Raw genomic sequence first — 20,706 nt, forward strand, 5'->3', positions numbered from 1 at the left:
AATGCTTTGGAAAAATCCAGATATACGACATCCAGCGATTGCCCCTGGTCCAGTCTGGAGCTCACCTCCTCATAAAAGCTGATCAGGTTAGTTTGACAGGATAGATCCCTCATAAATCCATGCTGATACGGAGTCATAAATTTATTTTCATCAAGATATTCCAAAATAGCATCTCTTAGGAAACCCTCAAACAATTCACATACAACCGAGGTTAAACTAACAGGTCTATAATTCCCAGGGTCACCTTTTGACCCCTTCTTAAATATTTGCACCACATTTGCCATGTGCTAGTCCTGGGGAACAGTACCTGTCACAATAGAGTCCCTGAATATTAAAAATAGGGGTCTGTTTATTACATTACTTAATTCCTTTAGAACATAGGGGTGAATGCCATCTGGACCTGGTGATTTGTCTATTTTGATTTTTTGTAGGCGGCACTGTACTTCTTCCTGGGTTAGACAGGTGACATGTAAAGGGGAGATTACCTTATCACACTGTATTTCACCTGACATTTCATTTTCCTTAGTGAATACAGTGGAGAAGAATTTGTTTAATATATTTGCTTTTTCCTGATCCCCGTTTATAATTTCTTCCTCACTTGATTAAATGAGCCTTGGCCCTTTAAAAGTGAGAGCTCCAGCATGCACGCACCCCAGGAAGTGGGGGCACACGCGCCGGGGCTGTGAGGACACGGAGAGGCGGAAGATGAGGGAGGTGAGTGACGGGCTGGGACTCACATGCGGGCACGTCCCGGGATGCGAATCCCAGCCCTGCCGGCAGCTGGGACATAAGCCAAAGAGCGCTCACCGCCAGCGTGTCCAGCCGGAGCGCAGGTGTTACAGTACCCTCCGCCCCTTTGGTCTCCCCCTCTTCTTTTGAATTCTGAGATTTCACCACTACATGAGACCAAGGGGTATCTGGAATGGGAAAAGGCTGTAAGGAACTTGCAGGCTTCAATCATGGAGTCTTCCGTCTTCTAAGGTGACCAACTGGCAAGAAAGAATGTCCCCAATTCAAGAATTAAGTCTGAGTTTAACAGGCACAGAAGATATCACAGGGGGAACACGAAAGTGATCTTGGCAATATTGTTCCCAATAAGTAATTTCATCAGTTTTCGAGTTGTGGAAAATGATATTGAAACCAAGGAAGACTAAGAAGAGGCCCCGAAGTACAATTTGGTTGCACATAGAAATGAATTTTTTCCTTATGTAAATTTCTTTCTTGCATGTCGAGGGGTTCCATGCAAAATTGCACCTTACAGTTCAGATTTTGTCCATTAACAGAAGAGATGTGGAAGGGCTTGGCAAGAGACTTCACTTGAAGACGGTATTTATGGACCTGGGAGGCACCAATGAAGTTACCAGCAGAACCGGAATCCAAAAGAGCAGAACCGATGAAAGACGTCTTGGCAGAGGAAAATACTTGAACCAAGACTTTTAGCTACTGTATGCATCCTAAATGATTTTGACATCCAATATAAGAATCCCGATATTACCATAAATATTCCCTTCATTAAAGGAGCTGCTGCTAATGGTTCTGGCACCTTTCTTAGCATTAGCTGATTTAGGGCATGTTTGGATTTTCTGAGAAGTAGAGGTTAAGCTATCAGACAGAAGCACCAGTGAACTTTTTGTTCTTTCCAATTACAGGTTTTATTTTCCGATCTCTTATAAAATCATGCTTGACTGAACTCTCCTAATAAGCGCACAGAGAGCAAATTACTATAAGAGAGCAAATTACTCCATACCTGTTCAGCAACACCAGGCTTCCTACAGACCAAAAGTGACAAAAAAATGCATGTGTAGCTTGTCAGCTTAATTTAACCAAAATAAATATTGTCCCTTTGAGTTAGCCTTGGTATGGTAATATAAGTGACACAAAGAGCAATCAAATGCTACTGCTTCTTAAGTGGTAGAAAGACATTGAAAACATGCTCGAAATTTTTATGCAACTGTCTGAAATAGTAAAATCTTTATTGTTTAAAATTAGTTTGACGCTGCCAAATAAGGCTGAGTTCACATATATCAGTTGTTCGACACAGTTTCCCTCCGGTGTGCACCAGAGGGAAACTGATGCTGGAACTGATCCCATTCATTTGAATAGGACAGTTCACAATAATCTAGCATCTCAATTTTGACACCGAATGGTTTGACATGCAGGAATGCACCAGATAGGGTGCTGCATTCCCCTGTCTGCCGTGCAGAAACAATGGACGCAGGTTGCCATACAACTGATGACAACTTGTCATCAGTTGTGGCATCAGTTGTGTCGAGATCTAGGCTGTGTTCACATTAGGGAGTTAGGTCTAAGACATCCTATCATTATTTCCCCATAAACCTTGCAAGAAAGTTAAGATCTTCAGACTGTGGCTGCCAGAGTAGTCACAAATCAGTGACATATATACTGCTGAACAACTTATATTTTGCTGGGGCTTCTATAAAAAAAAGATACTTACCTACCCTGGTCCCCTGCAGCTCCAGATGCAGCTTCTTCCAGTTCATTGTTGCACATTTCTTCTGTCTGTTTCTGAGACAAGAAGTCAGTGACCCAGGATTTGTTGAGCAGACAGGTCTGGCTCTGAAATTTTATCTAGGATTCAAGCAGTAACAGGAAGAAGGTAAATAGGCGCTGTGGGGGGACACAGATAGGTACGTGTAACTTTTTTTTTTTTTTGCTTTTTACAGATTTTTTAGTAGTATGGATAAAGAGCAGATTAGTTCACAAGATCACTAGGTAAGGTTACTTCCTTCTTCACTACTGTAGGTATGATGGTTTATTATAAACACTGCAAGAAGGTGTGATGTTTGGTAACTATACATTGGCTGGTGCCATCTAAAAATAGGTCCCAGACGATAAACTGTTCTAGTCACTATTAAACTAATTATTATATTCAGCTCAGTACAAGATGGACAAACTTTTCATGCATTATTTTTAATGTTGTATGCCAAGTGTTCCCTTTTAAATAAAGATACAAAAAAGGGAGATATAGAGAACTGAAGATCCTTAAAAAAATTTTGTACAGTAGCCTTGGGAGTTAAAATTTACAGCAGGATCTACAACATGATTGGCGGTACATGACTCTATTACACAGCAATTTTACACTATTGGAACTGTACTTGTACAATATTTACAGGTGACTTCTTTCAATGGCCGGCCTACCTGCTCCTGTAGGTATTGTTAAGCAATACAGTACTGTGTACATTGTCTGAGGTGAAACTTTCTAAAGCAAAGCTTACTGTTACAAACAAGGTTGCAAGGGTCACTACAGAAACCTCAAATGCAACCAACTCACCTGGGTACAAATGCCACCCAAGTTAAGACTAACCCAACAAAATAAGGCAAATTATCGATCACTGTCACAGCAGGTCTACCCTCCAATTACTCCAACACACTGTCCTCTCTTAAGCAAAGTCCTCTTGGCCCTCGCTCACATGGGTTAACCCACCACACCAGGTAGGTGTCAGGATGCCCATCTTTCCATCTAACAAGCCATCAGCACCCATTATAACCCTCTTGCTTTTTACATGGAGACTTTACAACAACTGTCCCCGGACTGAATTTCTGTAACACTTCAAGCAACGTGATTGTTGATCCCATGACCAAATGACAGTAATAAAATGCATTGATGCATTCAGCTTTGCTGAAATAAAACAAATAGCACTGTACAACTATTGATTGCAAGTGTGCATGATATGGGGGAAAAAAAAACAGAAGTCTTTTATTAATAAAACACCTGCAAACAAAAATAGAAATAATGGAAGTTTATGTTTGCTAAATGTATTGAAATGTACCGTATATACTCGAGTATAAGCCCAGTTTTTCAGCATGATTTTTCATGCTGAAAACGCCCCCCTCGGCTTATACTCGAGTGAACTCTCCGCCTGTCAATCACTTTTCAGTGGTCTTCAACCTGCGGACCTCAAGATGTTGCAAAACTACAACTCCCAGCATGCCCATACAGCCATCGGCTCTCCGGGCATGCTGGGAGTTGAAGTTTTGAAACATCTGGAGGTCCGCAGGTTGAAGACCACCGGGCCTTTGTCATCATCCAGACCTCCCTTTAGTTTTCTACTCACCTCCCCTCGGTGGGAAGGAAGGGTGAGCTGGTCCGGGCCATCTATGCTGCAGGGACCGTCCGATGGGGAGGGTTAGTCGTTCCCGGCTGTCCATCTTCACTTGGAGGCCCTCTTCTCAGCTCAGGGAGCTGAGTAGAAAACTAAAGGGGGGTCTGGATGATGACGAAGGCCCGGGTAGTGGTCTTCAACCTGTGGACCTCCAGATTTTTAAAAACTACAACTTCCAGCATGCCCGGACAGCCGATGGCTGTCCGGGCATGATTGGAGTTGTAGTTTTGCAACATCTGGAGGTCCCCAGGTTGAAGACCACTGACTGTCATTGAAGGGATTAACAGGCGGTGATGATGAAGGGGGGGGATGATGACGAGGGGTATGAAAACGGGGTGATGATGACGGGGGTAAAAATATGAGGGTGATGATGACGTGGTGATGATGACAGGGGTGATGATGACAGGGGTGTTAATGATGGGGGTCTGGATGATGACAGGGGGGATGATGACATGGGGGATGATGTATTTGCCACCCTAGGGTTATAGTCGAGTCAATAACTTTTCCTGGGTTTTTGAGGTGAAATTAGGGGCCTCGGCTTATATTCGGATCGGCTTATACTTGAGTATATACGGTATTCTGATGTTGAAAATAAGTGAGGAGGAAAATCTGGATTTTCATTGTTAGCAGCATGTGATATTTTAATATCAACTGTGCAATTAACATTGTTACTTTAAAAATCTCATTAGGTACTAGGAATTAACTAAATACTTAAACAACATGTATCATGCTGCGCTAAAATGGCATTCAGATGAACAGTGATGTCAGTGATAAGAGTAGATCATAAAGTAGATAAAGGAAATTCTATTTCTTATTTTAATCCATTCCTTGTTTTGATTTCAAAAGCTGCATTAAAAAGTCCATAAAAATATCAAGTGGTAGTACTCTTATGCCTACTTTACACACACAGCAGTATTTTTGGCTTGCAAAAACACAATGGGGGACATTTTTGAAATCGTCCAAAAGAAAAACTATTTTTGTTGCCCATAGCAACCAATCCCAATGCAGCTTTAGTTATTTAATATTGCTTTTAAAATTAAATTTGTACTTTGGTTTACATTTGGATTATTTGACGGCTTTTTCTACTTTTACATTTTCAAGAAAACCCACAGTCCAATGTTCACATACATTTCTGGTTTAGTATGCTGAAGACACAAACAGTCTTTTCTTCTTGCACCTGTTGGTACTTCGGTCTTTATTTCTTCTGATCATTATCATGCAAACTAATCTAACACTAGGAAGTTGTGTATTTAACATCTGCTTATGTAATTCTAAACATTCTTTATATTTACTTAACTTTTTTATTTTTTTCATTTTCGGGAAATAAATCATACTTAAATTTCCAGGTGCTGAAGATTTGAATGGGAGAAATATGCAATTGCCATAGAAACATGAATTAACATGAAAATTTATATGAATATAAAATTGAAATCTACAATAAATTGCTGTTTAGGGTGCATGTTGCTATCTCCTTGACTATTTATAGTGATATTCTTGTGTCTTAGGAACATTGTGTAGTCAGTAAAACAGCACACTGTAACAAATCACAGAAATTGGCAGATATAGAGTTCTGGTGTATGTTGAAAATTATTTTGACAGGCTACCAACTGTAAACCACATATAACAGAAAACTTTCCAAGCATGTCAAGACAGTAGTATGAGTGCATTTTAAGTTCTATTCACACTTCTGAATATCCGCATGCAGTATTCCAGGGAAATTCAGTAGTTTAAATGGGAGTGCGGAATCCCATAGAAGTGCTTTAATTTGAGGCGGAATTCCGCAAGCGGACATTTTGCCATGGGAATTGACTGTTATTCAGGTCTGTGACTTTACTAGAGATGAGTGAACTTTTTAAAAGTTCAGTTCTGTAGGTTCGCAACACTCATGTAGATGTTATTCTGACATGTACTTCCGGCTTAATGAGGTACTCATCAGGTAAAAATATATAAAAATGTGCAGAAGCATACAGCATTGCTTACCAGTCTTCTCTGGTACTAAACCCCCCCGAAGAAATCTATTTGTTTTAGGGGTCACAGTCCTGGGTCCTAGGTCTTCATTAAAGCCCTCACTTCCCTTACACAACAATCCTGACAGTTTCTCACCAGAGCTGTTGCAGAACATTTTATTTCACAGCAGAATATCGCACACTCAATGAGGTTGCAGCAACTGCTTATCATTCACTGTATGCTCCTCTGCCTGTGGATTTGTTCAGCTGAAGAGAGCATTCTCCCTAAATGTCCCAATAACACACAATTGTGTATGTGTAAATGATAGGGCATTGGTGGCTGTAAGAGGTAGTAAGAGGTGATGACTTTACTCAGGAGCTGTGGTTAGAGCTCAGAGACAAGATCCAGTTAATGATGTCTTGGGAGGATGATGCATTGTCTTGGGAGAGAGGGAGCACGCAAAGAGGTAGAGACAATTCCACATTGAAAAATAAAAGAACTTCCTGTCAGGGATAAATCACCCAAAATCACGTACAATTTGTTATAACACTATATTAGTAAGATATGTATCTTGGGGGGATAGTCTTATTTAAATACAAAATTTTGAGCTGTTATGCCCCTTTTAACCCCTCAAGGACCAAGCCCATTTTAACCTTAAAGGGGTACTCCGCCCCTAGACATTTTATCCCCTATCCAAGGGATAGGGGATAAGATGTCAGATCGCCGGGGTCCCGCTGCTGGGGACCCCGGGATCGCCGCTGCGTCACCACGCTATCATTACTGCACAGAGCAAGTTCGCTCTGCGCGTAATGATGGGCAATACAGGGGCCGGAGCATCGTTACATCATGGCTCCGCCCCTCATGATGTCACGGCCTTTTAAGGACCAGGCCAATTTTATTTTTGCGTTTTAGTTTTTTCCTCCTCGCCTTATAAAATCCATAACTCTTTTATATTTCCATATACAGACCCATATAAGGGCTTATTTTTTGCGTGAAAAATTGTGCTTTGTAATGAAACATCTTATTTTACCATAAAATGTATGGTGAACCCCAAAAAAAAATTTTAGGGAGGAAATTTAAATGAAAACCAAAATTTTGAACATTTTGGAGGGTTTCGTTTTCACACTGTACACTTTATGGTAAAAATTACATGTTCTTTATTCTGTGGGTCAATACAATTAAAATGATACCCATGGCTAGATACTTTTATATTTTTGTACCGCTTAAAAAAAATCTAGAACTTTTTGTACAAACTCAGTAATCTAAAATCGCCCTATTTTGAACACCTATAACTTTTTCATTTTTCCTTATATAGGGCAGTATGAGGGCTCATTTTTTGCACAGTCATCTGTACTTTTTATCGATACCAGATTTGCATATATAAAACTTTTAGATAATTTTTTATTAATGTTTTTGAATAAAATGTGACAAAAAAGCAGCATTTTTGGAATTTTTTTATTTTTTACGTTTGTGCCATTCACCGTACGGGATCATTAACATTATATTTTGATAGTTTGGACATTTACACATGCGGCGATGCCAAATATGTTTATAATAAAAAAATTACGCTTTTTGGGGGTAAAATGGGAAAAACGGACGATTTTCATTTTTATTGGGGAAGGGGATTTTTCCCTTTTTTTTACTTTTTATTTTTTCCTTTTTCAACTTTTTTTTAACACTTTTTATGTCCCCATAGGGGACTATCTATAGAAATCCTTTGATTGATAATACTGTTCAGTACTATGCATAGGACATAGCACCGATCAGTATTATTGGTGATCTTCTGCTCTGTCTGCTCGATCTCAGACCAGAGCAGAAGACCCCGGGAGACAGCCAGAGCCAGTTGAGGGGACCTCCGGCCGCCATGTTTGATGATCGGATTGCCGCGGCAGCGCTGCGGGCGATCCGATCATCCATTTAAAGTACCGCACTGCCTCAGATGCCGTGATCTGTATTGATCAAGGCATCTGAGGGGTTAATGGCGGACATCCGCGCTATCGCAGATGTCAGCCATTACCGGCGGGTCCCCGGCTGCTGCTAGCAGCCAGAACCTGCCATGTATGACGCGAGCATCGTTCCGATGCTCGCGGTCATACACAGGACGTAAATGTACGTCCTGGTGTGCGAAGTACCGCCAAACCAGAATGTACATTTATGTCCGTGGTCGTTAAGGGGTTAAATACTGTTACATACCACCAAATATGCCCCTTTACTGCAGCAGCATTCTAATAGCAGGGACTCTTACAGCCAGATAATGCACCCTACTTCACTGCAAAAAATATTTAGGAATGATTTACAGATATATTAAAAATATGGCCTCATATGTTAAGCAGAGACAGTAAATTACTACTGATCAGGACCCCCAAAAATGCAATGTGAAGGTCCCAATCAGCCTCAGCAAAGGACTGGCATTAATATTTTAACCATTTTAGGTGCTGCAATCAACTTTGATTGCAGCATCTGAAGGGTTAACTGAGTTCACCAATGCCAAGCATTAGTGGTGTGTCTTGGCTCCTGATAGCGGGTCTGATGGGCGCTCAGCTTTTGAGTGTGCTTTATACACTCTACTGCAACCAGGGTGTACGTTATACACATCTAAAACAATATAATAAATCTACGATAAATGATAAATCTATCTGAATAAATGATAAATCTATCTGAATAAACCAGTAGGCTCAAATGTATTAATCTGTCTGAGACAAAAAGTGTCTGATTTGCCCATAGCAACCAATCACAGCTCAGTTTTTACTTCTCTGATTGCTTTGGTAAAATGAAATCTGAACTGTGATTGGTTGTTATCGGCAAATCAGTTTGTTTCTCAGATAAATTAATACACCTGTATATGGATTCTGAATCATTTTCAGTAGTGAAAAATAATATAACATAATGCATGTTTGCAGTTAGCATCTTGCCTATCAAGGCATAATTCTTATACTGCCTTTCACGGAAGCTAAAGATATGCAATTAAGAATTGCAGCACAGCCATATGGAAGCACTTTTATTACTGTACATCTCTAAATATTCCAAGGTTTCTTTTCTAGTAAAACATACTCACCAATGTTTGTATGCACACTCATAATATTGATAGCATAAAAATACGCCTTCTTTTATTAAACAGCATGAAACATGAACTAGCAGAATAAATCATGCCAGGATTTTTCCTCTATATAAAGGTATCACAGCACATGATGCTGTCAGTTCTATTGGATATACATCTCTGGTACTTTATATGCTTTTGTACAATGTTTTTTTTTTTCTTTTCTTATTGTACCTGTTTGAAAAATGAAAAATGTCTTTGAAAATTATTTAAAAAAAATAAAACAATAAGGGGAAAGAACTGCCTGTAGAGATCTGAGACAAGATTGTGTGTAGGCACAGATCTGGGGAAGAGTACAAAAACATTTCTGCTGAATTTATAGTTCCCAAGAATACAGCAGCTTCCATCATTCTTATATTGAAGAAGTTTGGAATAACCAGGACTTTTCCTTGAACCATCCCACCAAACTAAGTAATTGGTAAAGAAAGGCGTTGGCAAGAGAGATGAGCAAAAACACAATGGTAACTGTGGCTCCAGCTCCAGTAATACTGTGTGCAGATAGGAGAAACATTCAGAAATGCCCCATAACTGCAGCACTCCAACAATCTGGGCTTAATGAATGGTTAGAAAGAAGCCTCTTCTCAATAAAGCCATGAAAGACATGAAAACACATGAAAAAAAACAACAACTCTGAGACTATGAAACCAAAAGGTAACTTTCTAATTCTATTCTAATTCTAATTGTCATGTTTGGAGGAAACCAGTCCCTGCTCATCACCTACCCAATACCATGTCTACAGTGAAGCATATAGGTGTCAGCATCATGCTGTGGGGGTGTTTTTCAGTGGCTGAGGCAGAAATACTGGTCAGGGTTGAGGAAAAGCTGAATAGAGCAAAGATATTCTTAAGGAAAACCTTATCCAGATTGCTCTGCGCCTCAGACTGGGCTAAAGATTCACCTTCCAACAAGACAATGACCTAAGCACACAGCCAAGGAAACACGGGAGTGGCTTAGGGACAACTCTGTAAATGTCATTGAGTGGCCTAGCCAGATCCCTCACTTAAAACCAGTTGAACATCTCTATAGAGATCAGAAAATGGCTTCCACTTAGGGTTCCCATTCAACCTTACAAAGCTTCAGGAAATCTGTAGAGAAAAATGGCAGACGATTCCCAAATTAAGGTGTGTTAACCTTGTGGCATTCTACTCAAGAAGACTGGAGGCTGTAATCACTGCCAAAGGTGCTTTAACTAAGTAGTGAATAACGGATCTGAATAGTTATGTTAGTGTAATATTTTAGGTTTTCCTTTTCCATAAACTAGCAAAGATTTCTATAATTCTGTTTTCACTGTGTCATTATGGGTTATTGAGTGCAGAATGATGGGGGGGAGACTTTTTTTTATTTTATTTTAGCACAAAATGTAAAAAAAAAAAGGCCAGGGTCTTAAAACTTTGCATATGCAGTTTATACCTGTGGAGAGCAAATTCAAAACCAATGAAGGAGATCACTATATATCTTTCCAGCATTTAAAGGGGTATTCCAGGATTTTTTATTTGACTATGCTACAGGGGCTGTAAAGTTAGTGTAGTTCATAATATAGTGTCTTTACCTATGTGTGGTGGTGGTCTCGCAATACTTCTGTGATTTTTGTCCTAATATTTATTAACAGCATACAAAATGGGGTTTTCCCAGGTTGCAGTGCGTCGAAACATCACATCACTAGTCAAGTGATGAAAGGGAACATGTCTGCTTCAATGGGTGGAGCGAACGCTGGGTGGGAGCGAGATCAATTTTCAACAGCTGTAGGCACCCTGGTTAGAAAACACTGGTCTTTTGAATGGAATGAGACTCATTTGTGTTTTAATGGGTTGGGTGGCTGATGTGTGGGAGGGAGGAAAGTGACCTCAAACTTACAAACAAGGAACTATGGGAATGTGTAGTTGGAGAATAAAATCCAACAGGAAATACCCAGTTCACAAAAAGATAGCCGGGGCCAGGGGGTGAGGGGGGTGGGGTAACAGGGCTATAGCCCAGGGTATCCATGCAATAGCCCCGGGTCCACTGCCAGACAATTTTTTTTTAAACTATCCCCTTGGCGACACATGATGGACCTGGTCCGTCATGGTGCCGCTCAGGGTGTATGGAGCGGCCTCCTGACTCGAGCCCGCTTCATACCCGGCTGCCCACAGCTGATTCCTGTAGCTGGGGGCCGCTGCTAATAGCCGACATGTGGCGACTGCTGTGGCCGGCTATTAACCCTTTAGATCACCGCTGTCAAAACTGACAGCAGCATCTAAAGGGACCTTTAATCTGCCCCTGGTGGTCCAGTGGGGTGGATCGCCAATCTCCCCCTCCCCCCCTCCCCGCAGCATGATCGCGGGGGCGATCCACTGTGGAGGTAGCCGAAGCGGAGGGCTTACCTCTGCTTCCTTCCTGGTCACGGCTCTGCATTTGATAGAGCCTGGCTGGACCAGGCTCTACCAAGTGAGCACAGAGCACACAGATCAATGTAGTTCTATGGAAAAGTCCCCTAAGGGACACCAATAATGTAAAAAAAAAAAAAAAAAAGTTAAATAAAAGTTTAAAAAAACACCCAATAACCACTTCCATAATAAAAGTTTGAATCACCCCCCTTTTCCCATTTTCCATTTAAAAAACACTTAAGCAAAATAAAAATTAACATATTAGGTATCGCTACATGCATAATTATTCAAACCTTCATAATATAAAATTATTTATCCCTTACGGTAAATGGCGTAAACGTAAAAAAAACACTAAACCCCAGAATTCCGTTTTTTTGCAGATCAATACCAGAAGGGTACCGATAAAAACAACAGATTACGGCACAAAAAATTAACCCTCATACAGCTCGGTATACAAAAAAATAAAAAAAAGCTATAGGGATCAGAAGCGGACAATTTTATGTATACTAATTTTCATACAAAAAGTTATAATTTTTTAAAAGTAGTAAAATAAAGCAATACCTATATAAATAGGATATTGTTTTAACCATATGGACCTACAGAATAGATATAATGTATCATTTTTACTGAAAAGTGCACTGTGTAGAATCGGAAGTTGCTTTATTTTATTACTATTTTGCCCCACAAATAATTTTTTTTGTTTCACTGTAAATTTGGTAGTAAATGAGTGAATGTCTGACAAAGTATAATTTGTGGCGCAAAAAACAAGCCCTCATATCGATCTGTAGATGGACAAATGAAAGCGTTATGGCTATTAGAAGGCAAGGAGGAAAAAGCAAAAGTGAAAGCCTCCGCTTCTGGTAAGTGTTGTGACGTGCTGCGTGCAGGCACGCCAGCCCGTCCCAGTGATGTCACGTTTTGTTTGCCGCCGCCGACAAGGAACCAAGCACCTCCTGCCGCAGCGTACACAGGTAACCCACCCCACGACCTCACACCCCACCTCCCTACCACCTCCTCATCACAATTTTTTCTTATTCTGTAGCACTGGGGCTGTTGTAGAACTACAACTCTTGAAGGCTGTCTGGGCATGCTGGGAGTTGTAGTTTTGCAACATCTGGAGGCACACTGGTTGTGGAACACTGCCTTGGCAAGGCAGTGTTCCACATCCAGAGTGCCTCTAGATTATGCAAAACTACAACTCCCAGCATGCCGAAGGCTGTCCGAGCATGCTTAGAGTTGTAGTTTTCCACAGCTTAAGGTACATAGTTTGGGGAACACTGCCTTAGGTGGGAGCTGCTCCCCCTCTATAGTAAAGATGGCAGTGAGGATGTACAGGTAGGTTAAGTCATCTTTACTATACAGAGGGGTACAGCTCCCAGTCATTGCGGTGCGTCTTTATCTTCTACAACAGTGTACCACAGCCAATGTGCCTCCAGATGTTGCAAAACTACAACTCCCAGCATGCCCAGAGAGCCAAAGGCTGTTTGGGAATGCTTAGAGTTGTAATTTCTTCAACAGCTTGAGTTACATTGTTGGGGAACACTGCCTTAGCTGGGAGCTGCTCCCTCTCTATAGTAAAGATGGCGGTGAGGAGGTACAGGTACACTTCTTCTATCTGGGACTTAAAGGGGTACTCCCGTGGAAAACTTTTTTTTTTTTTTTTTATCAACTGGTGCCAGAAAGTTAAAGGAGTACTCTAGTGCAGAGTATTCCTGCTCCGTCCTGCCGGGCTGCAAAATAAATGAAAATGAACCATCACTCACCTCCCTGGGTTCCCGCAGAGCGCCACTACAGCTGATCGGTCCTCCGGTCCATCCTCTTCATACTTCCGGGTGTAACGAAGCGTCACATGGCACTCAGCCTATCGCCGGCCGAGGCAGAACATCGCGGCGGCCGGCAACAGGCTGAGTGCCATGTGATGCTTCGTTACACCCGGAAGTATGAAGAGGATGGACCGGAGGACCGATCAGCTGTAGTGGCGCTCCACGGGAACCCAGGGAGGTGAGTGATGGTTCATTTTCATTTATTTTGCAGCCCGGGCAGGACGGAGCAGGAATACTCTGCACTAGAGTACTCCTTTAAACAGATTTGTAAATCATTTCTATTCAAAAAATCTTAATCCTTCCAGTACTTTTTAGGGGCTGTATACTAAAGAGAAATCCAAAAAAGAAATGCATTTCCTCTGATGTCATGATCACAGTGCTCTCTGCTGACCTCTGCTGTCCATTTTAAGAACTGTCCAGAGTAGGAGAAACTCCCCATAGCAAACATATGCTGCTCTGGGCATGCTGAGAGTTGTAGTTCTGCAACATCTTGAAGTACATTGGTTGGGGAACACTGCCTTAGAAAGAGAGCTGCTCCCCCTCTATAGTAAAGCCATCTGGGACTTAAAGGGGTACTCCGCACCCCTAGACATCTTATCCCCTATCCAAAGGATAGGGGATAAGATGTCAGATCGCCGGGGTCCCGCTGCTGGGGACCACCGGGATCTCGGCAGCAGCACCCACGTGTGCGGCTTCCACCTCACACCGGCAACGCTGGAGGCTTTGGATCCCAACCACAATGGCGGACGAGCGTGACGTCACGACTCCGCCCCATGTGATGTCACACCCCGCCCCCTCAATGCAAGTCTATGGGAGGTCCATCAAGCTCCCTCCCATAGACTTGCAATGAGGGGGTGGGGCGTGATGTCACACGGGGCGGAGTCGTGACGTCACGCTCGTCCCCCATTGTGGTCGGGATCCGAAGCCTCCAGTGTCGCCGGTGTGAGGAAGAAGCTGTACAGGTGGGTGCTGCTGTCGAGATCACGGGGGTCCCCAGCAGCGGGACCCCGGCGATCTGACATTTTATCCCCTATCCTTTGGATAGGGGATAAGATGTCTAGAGGTGCGGAGTACCCCTTTAATGCACCTGAGCGTACCTGTACCTCTTCACAGCCATCTTTTCTTCAGCTGTAGCTTTCAAGGCAGTGTTCCACAACAAATGTGCCTCCGCGTTTAAAGGGTTAATAGCTCGCGACACCGCGATCAGTGCTATTAGCCACGGGTCCCGGCCATTGTTAGAGGCTAGGCCCGATCCGCTATGACGCAGGGCCACGCTGTAGCCCAGAGTTATAGAACGGGAGCAGACTCATGATGTACCAGTACGTCATGGGTCCTTAAGGGGTTAAAGACACCTTGGAATTCAGACAAGAAAGCCTGGAGATTAGCTGTGAGTGGATCACTGCGATTCCATAATGGGGTTGCCCAGGCCAGGGCCCTTCCAGTTAAAAGACCATGGCCAGATCTTGCTTTAACGGTCCTGGATGTGGATCTTCTAACCTGTACCGCAGATGGGACGGGCTGTATCAGGGAGCGACCCCCGATACGACTCGACCACACAAGCAGCTGGGCAAAGACGAGGTACAGAAGGGTAAGGCAGAGGCGTAGTCAGACTTAGCAGAAGGTCAAGGCGGGCAGCAAAGGTGCGTAGTCAAAAAACTCAGGCAAGGCAACAAACAATAGGTAAAGCTTAATCTCAGGCTAGGGGCACTGAAGATACGCCAGGGAGGAGCTGCTTTATATAACATAGCAGTGGGACCAGGCTCCAATCAGTGGTGCACTGGCCCATTAAATTTCATGCAGCCGGCGTGCGCACGCCCTAGGAGGTGGGGGCGCGCACGCCGGGAACCAGAGGGCCGAGCGGAGGCAGGTGAGAAGTGGGTCACAATGCGAATTGTGGCCCAGACATGGGAGCTGGGAGGTGAGCGCTCACGGTCAGAGCACCACTCACTGTAACAGTAGGGCGCTCACTGTAACAGTAGGTAGTATATTGAAGGAGGAGGCCGTGCGCGATTGGGCATGAATGAGGGCGTGGTTAGGGGTGTGACTGGGGTGATTCTAGGGGGCGTGGCTTGGTCTATGGGCTCTAGTCCCCGATCTTTTGGAGACCTAGCAACGCCCCTGGCCACAGCGTTATGGAAATCTCACAACTAAGCCATAAGCACTGATCCTTCCTAATCATGTACATTACTGTCTGGCAGATGCATACTAAAATCACCTTATGGTGGATAACTTCTTTAACCCCTTAACGATGCCGGTCGTAAATGTACGTCCTGGTGAGCTGGTTCTTAACACACCGGGACGTACATTTACGTCTTATGCATAACTGCGAGCATCGGAGCGATGCTCGGGTCATGCGCGGCAGGTCCCGGCTGCTGATACCAGCCAGGGACCCGCCGTAATGGCAGACATCCGCGATCGCGCGGATGTCCGCCATTAACCCCTCAGATGCCTTGATCACGGCATCTGCAGCATCGCGGTCACTAAAATGGATAATCATCCAGAACGGCAGACGGAGGTCCCCTCACCTGCCTCCGCTGTCTTCCAAGGGTCTTCTGCTCTGGTCTGCGATCGAGCAGAAGATGACTGATAATACTGATCAGTGCTATGTCCTATGCATAGCACTGAACAGTATTAGCAATCGAATGATTGCTATAAATAGTCCCCTATGGGGACTATTAAAGTGTAAAAATAAAATTAAAAAAAAAGTTTTAAAAAAACTGAAAAACCCCCTCCCCCAATAAAAACGTAAATTGTCCCATTTTCCCTATTCCCCCCCAGAAAGTGTAAAAAAAATATTTTATATACATATTTGGTATCACCGCGTGTGTAAATATATGAACAATTAAAATATAGTGTTAATGATACCGTACGATGAACGGAGTGAACGTAAAAAAAAAGAAAAAAAAAAGTCATAAAATAGCTGCTTTTTTATAACATGTTATTCCCCCCAAAAATTAATAAAAATGTATTAAAAGTTTTATATAAGCAAATATGGTATCAATAAAAAGTACAGATCATGGCGCAAACAATGAGCCCCCATACCGCCGCTTATACGAAAAAATTAAAAAGTTATAGGTCTTCAAAATAGGGGGATTTTAAATGTACTAATTTGGTTAAAAAGTTTTTAAGCGCAACAGTAATAGAAAAGTATGTTATCATGGGTATCATTTTTATCGTATGGACCCAAAGAATAAAGAACACTTGTAATTTTTACCGTAAATTGTACGGCGTGAAAAGGAAACTTTCCAAAATTAGCAAATTGCGGTTTTCTTTTTAATTTCCCCACACAAATAGTATTTTTTTGGTTGCGCCATACATTTTATGGTAAAGTGAGTGATGGCATTACAACGAACAACTGGTCATGCAAAAAAAAAAGCCTTCATATTAGTCTGTGGATGAAAATATAGAAGAGTTATGATTTTTTGAAGGCGAAGAGGAAAAAACAAAAATAAAATGGACTGAGTCCTTAAGGGGTTAATCACATCAACTTCTATCATTGAATGGTCATTAAATCACGCAGAGGATTGATTGATGTGTAGCTTCGTATGTTGGAAGTGAGTGGTGTTTTATTCTGCCACTCACCCAAACTAAGTAGCCACTGGGACTAAATAATATATTTTTTATTTTTGATACTAATAACATATAGGAGTGCTCCTACCAATTTTGTATTTTTGGTCCAGTTTTTCTAATAGTGGATACATGAACAGGGGTTTTTGCAGAGTGAAGAGTCTTCTGTGTGTCTTTTATTGTTACCTTTGGGTGTTTCTCATGTATTTCATTATTGTCTATTGTGCTTTTGGAGTAATATTAACAGAATGGTCTCTCTTTGGAAGAGCAACAGTCCTAAATTTCCTTCATTTACTCCAAAGGATTCATTAACTTTTTTCTTTTTCAATTGTATGTAGGCTGTAAAGTGGTGTTTAAAGACAGATTGAATCTTTTTGTAGATAAGTAGAAGGTGACAAGATCTCTATAACACTCTATGAAGACTAAAAATCTGATAATGTCAGGAAATTTACATGTACAGTATATCGCCTGAACAGAAAAGTGACACATCTAGCCTTGCATAATCTCAAAAGAATAATTCAATTGTGTTACGTACGGGCCAGACCTGATTCAACTCTTTCATTATTTCTTGCTAATTCCTTCCTGTTTTTATTAGAAGGCACACATTTTTCCACTTCCCTGTCAGTTTAGTTTATTCATCCATATCTAAACAGAAGAAAAGTCTGCATATCTTTAGGGTGATCTAAATTTGGTTTTTCATTAAAATGCAGCCAAGCCCCAGGCCATCTTAGTGAAATATTTTAATTCCTTATTCTGCAATTTAAAAGCATAAGTCAAAATAAAGAATGCAATGTCTTTTACTTAAGTAAATCCAGTAAATTAGAACTATGAAATGGCAAATGTTATACTGTATTTAATTCTTTTTAAGGCAGTGGTAGCCAATGTAACAATGTATTTCTGGTAACTGAGAATAGGGGATAAGTGTATCATCTTAGATGTGTCCGATGGCTGGGTCCCCCATTTTTCTACTGTTACAAATGTATATTTATATTTTAGACTTAAACAGACTTTTATCATTTGGGATATTTTCCTACCAGCTTTGCACATCATCTGGCAAAAAGCTACAGCTCAGTCAGATTGGATGAAGACCATCTGTTAACAGCAATGATTGAAGTTTCGCTATAGGTTGGATTCAGGTTTGGGCTTGACTGGGCCATTTCAGGACATCAACTTTATCTAAACCATTGTGGCTCTGGTTCTATGTTCAGGGTCAATAGGGGACGTTTATCAAAACCTGTGCAGAGGAAAACTTGACTAGTTGCCCATAGCAACCAATTGGATTGCTTCTTTACTTTTAAAAAGGTCTCAGAAGAATAAAATAAGTGATTTGATTGATTACTATGGACAACATTTTTTTCTTTGCTAACTTTTTTTTTTGATAACTTTTGTTATAAGTTTTGATAACTTCCCCGTTTCGGCAGAAAGATGAACTCCCATTCCAGTCTTAAAGGGGTACTCTGATGGAAAAAAAAAATGGATCCTGAAAGCTAAACAGATATGTAAATCCCTTTCATTAAAAAAGGTAAATCCTTCCAGTACTTATCTGCTGCTATAAAATACAGTGGAAGTTGAGTAGTTCTTTTCAGACTGACCACAGTTCTCTCTGCTGATGCCTCCCTCCGTGTCAGGAACTGTCCAGAGCAGGAGAGGTTTGCTACTGTGTTTTTGCGTTTTTAAATTTTTCTGTTTTGGTGTCTGTTCAGACACTGGGTTGTGACTGGGTAGTTTTCTTTGCTATTCTCCATGGCTAGGGAATAGTTAAAGCACGCAGCCAATGACAGCTTGGGTGTGGCTATTTAAAGCTGAGCTCTCCTGGACTCTGTGCAGGTTATTTGTTTTACCTTGCTATGTTTTTTGTCTGAGGTTTAACCATGGCTAATTGTCCTGTTTATGATAGATTTTAGTCTGCTTGGTTTTTAGTACATTTGTCAGTTTTTAGGATTATGTATGTCCGCTCTGCTTTAACCTTGTTACCTTAGTCTGTGTTCACACTGTGAGTCTTGCTTGTATTGTGCTCTGTATTTAATTTTCCTGTTTTGTATCCTGACCTGTATTCCTCCATGTTTTGGAGTTTGGTTTTGTCGAGTCAGTTCAGACTGATCCATTTTCAGTCTAGTGTTCCGTGAATTATATTTCTGTTTCCTTCTAGGCCAGTATCCTGATCACACAGTGGAGTGTGCCCGCTGGCTAGAAGTCTACAGGAGTTAGTATTGATGTCCCTCCATGTTTGGAGTGGGGAGTCTAGAGAGTTCCTGATTTCTGATCTTTTGTGTTTTTAGTACATGCACTGATAATAGTGTACAAGATTACTGTGTAGGGTGTCCTCTGTACATTACCATTGGTTATTAGTGTCCTCTTGCTCTGAGCTGCTGAGAGCTTTTAAGAAGCAACGAGGCTCACTTCTAAATGGTGCTGGCTGCACTCCCACCCATTTCCCAAGCAGCAAATACAGTGGCAGCCCACTGGGGGCCCCCCTGGCAATTGCCTGGTTTGCCCAGCCTTAACACCGGCCCTCTACATGGGGGTCATGCGATCCCATCATGGATCCATGACTGGTATGAATATACTGGTATGTTTCTAATGTTGTATGTCTTTAGATGTTTTAATAAAGATGTGACTGCATTTTCAGATTATGGTGTGAAGTGCAGCCTTATTTATACGTGCTCAACTTTGTTCCTTATAATGCTTATTGAGACAGAAATGGAAAAAAAAATTGAAGGCAAAAGCTCAATCGAAGAAAAAAGCCATTGCTAAAGATAAGGGTCAATTGGGAGTCAAAATCAGAATGAGGATGGAAAGAGTGAGAAACAGGAAAGGGAATACATGACTATAAACAGTCAATATACAACTATAATCTTATGGCAGCCTTTCCTTTGAATAGGGTGCAAAGCCTGGAGGATATATTTAGGTGCCAATTGCCTTGGAAATTTGTACTGCCATGCAGTCAAAGCAGGGGTCATCTTAGGATGGGAGCATGATAATGACATATTATGTCTGATACTTGTCTTTGTTTGTACCCCATAATTATAAGCGCTGCGGAATGTGTAGGCGCTATATAAATAAAATTATTATTAATGAACCTTCTGACCTTTCATTGGTCGCTAAGGGAAAACCAGACAGTTTTTGACCTGAGACCAATAAATCTGGGCCATTGACTATCCCTTTAGTTATTGTAGTTAGGAGTAGCCGTATTAGTCCAGTGATGCAAAAAGCAAAATCATCGGTAGTTGTTCTCTATTGTTATAACCATAGAGAAAAGGACTATTGCACCCTATTTGGACACCATTTCACCCAAACAGATCACTCGCTACAGGACCTCAAAATCAAGATCCTGAAAGGAAACTTCAAGAACACCCAGGAAAGAAAGACATTTGAAGCCAAAATGATAGTTCTTTATGACTCCAAGAACAGAGGACTTAATGTGGATTTAAGCTTCTTATCTCATTATCAAAATTTCCTATAACCTTTGCTAAACTGTCTTCCCTCTCCCTGCTCTACCACCATTACACCCCTGCTCCCCCCCCCCCGTCTAAGTCTTATCGTCAGTCTATGGTTCTGTAGTAAAATTGTCCTTTCTCCTCTGTTCAGCGTAATCACCATTCTCACCACCCCCCCCCCTCATCCTTATCTGTATCTATCGTCCTATAGCTATACAATTTATGACCCAACTTAATGTCCATTCTCCACATATGTATTTTTAACCCCTGCATATTTTGTGAGATAGAACGTGTTTTCTCCTTGTGAGCTCAGAAATGCTTATAACTTGATAAAGGGAGGAAACCCGA

The sequence above is a fragment of the Hyla sarda genome, chromosome 3, assembly GCF_029499605.1.
Source record: "Hyla sarda isolate aHylSar1 chromosome 3, aHylSar1.hap1, whole genome shotgun sequence".
In the NCBI taxonomy this organism is placed as follows: domain Eukaryota; kingdom Metazoa; phylum Chordata; class Amphibia; order Anura; family Hylidae; genus Hyla; species Hyla sarda.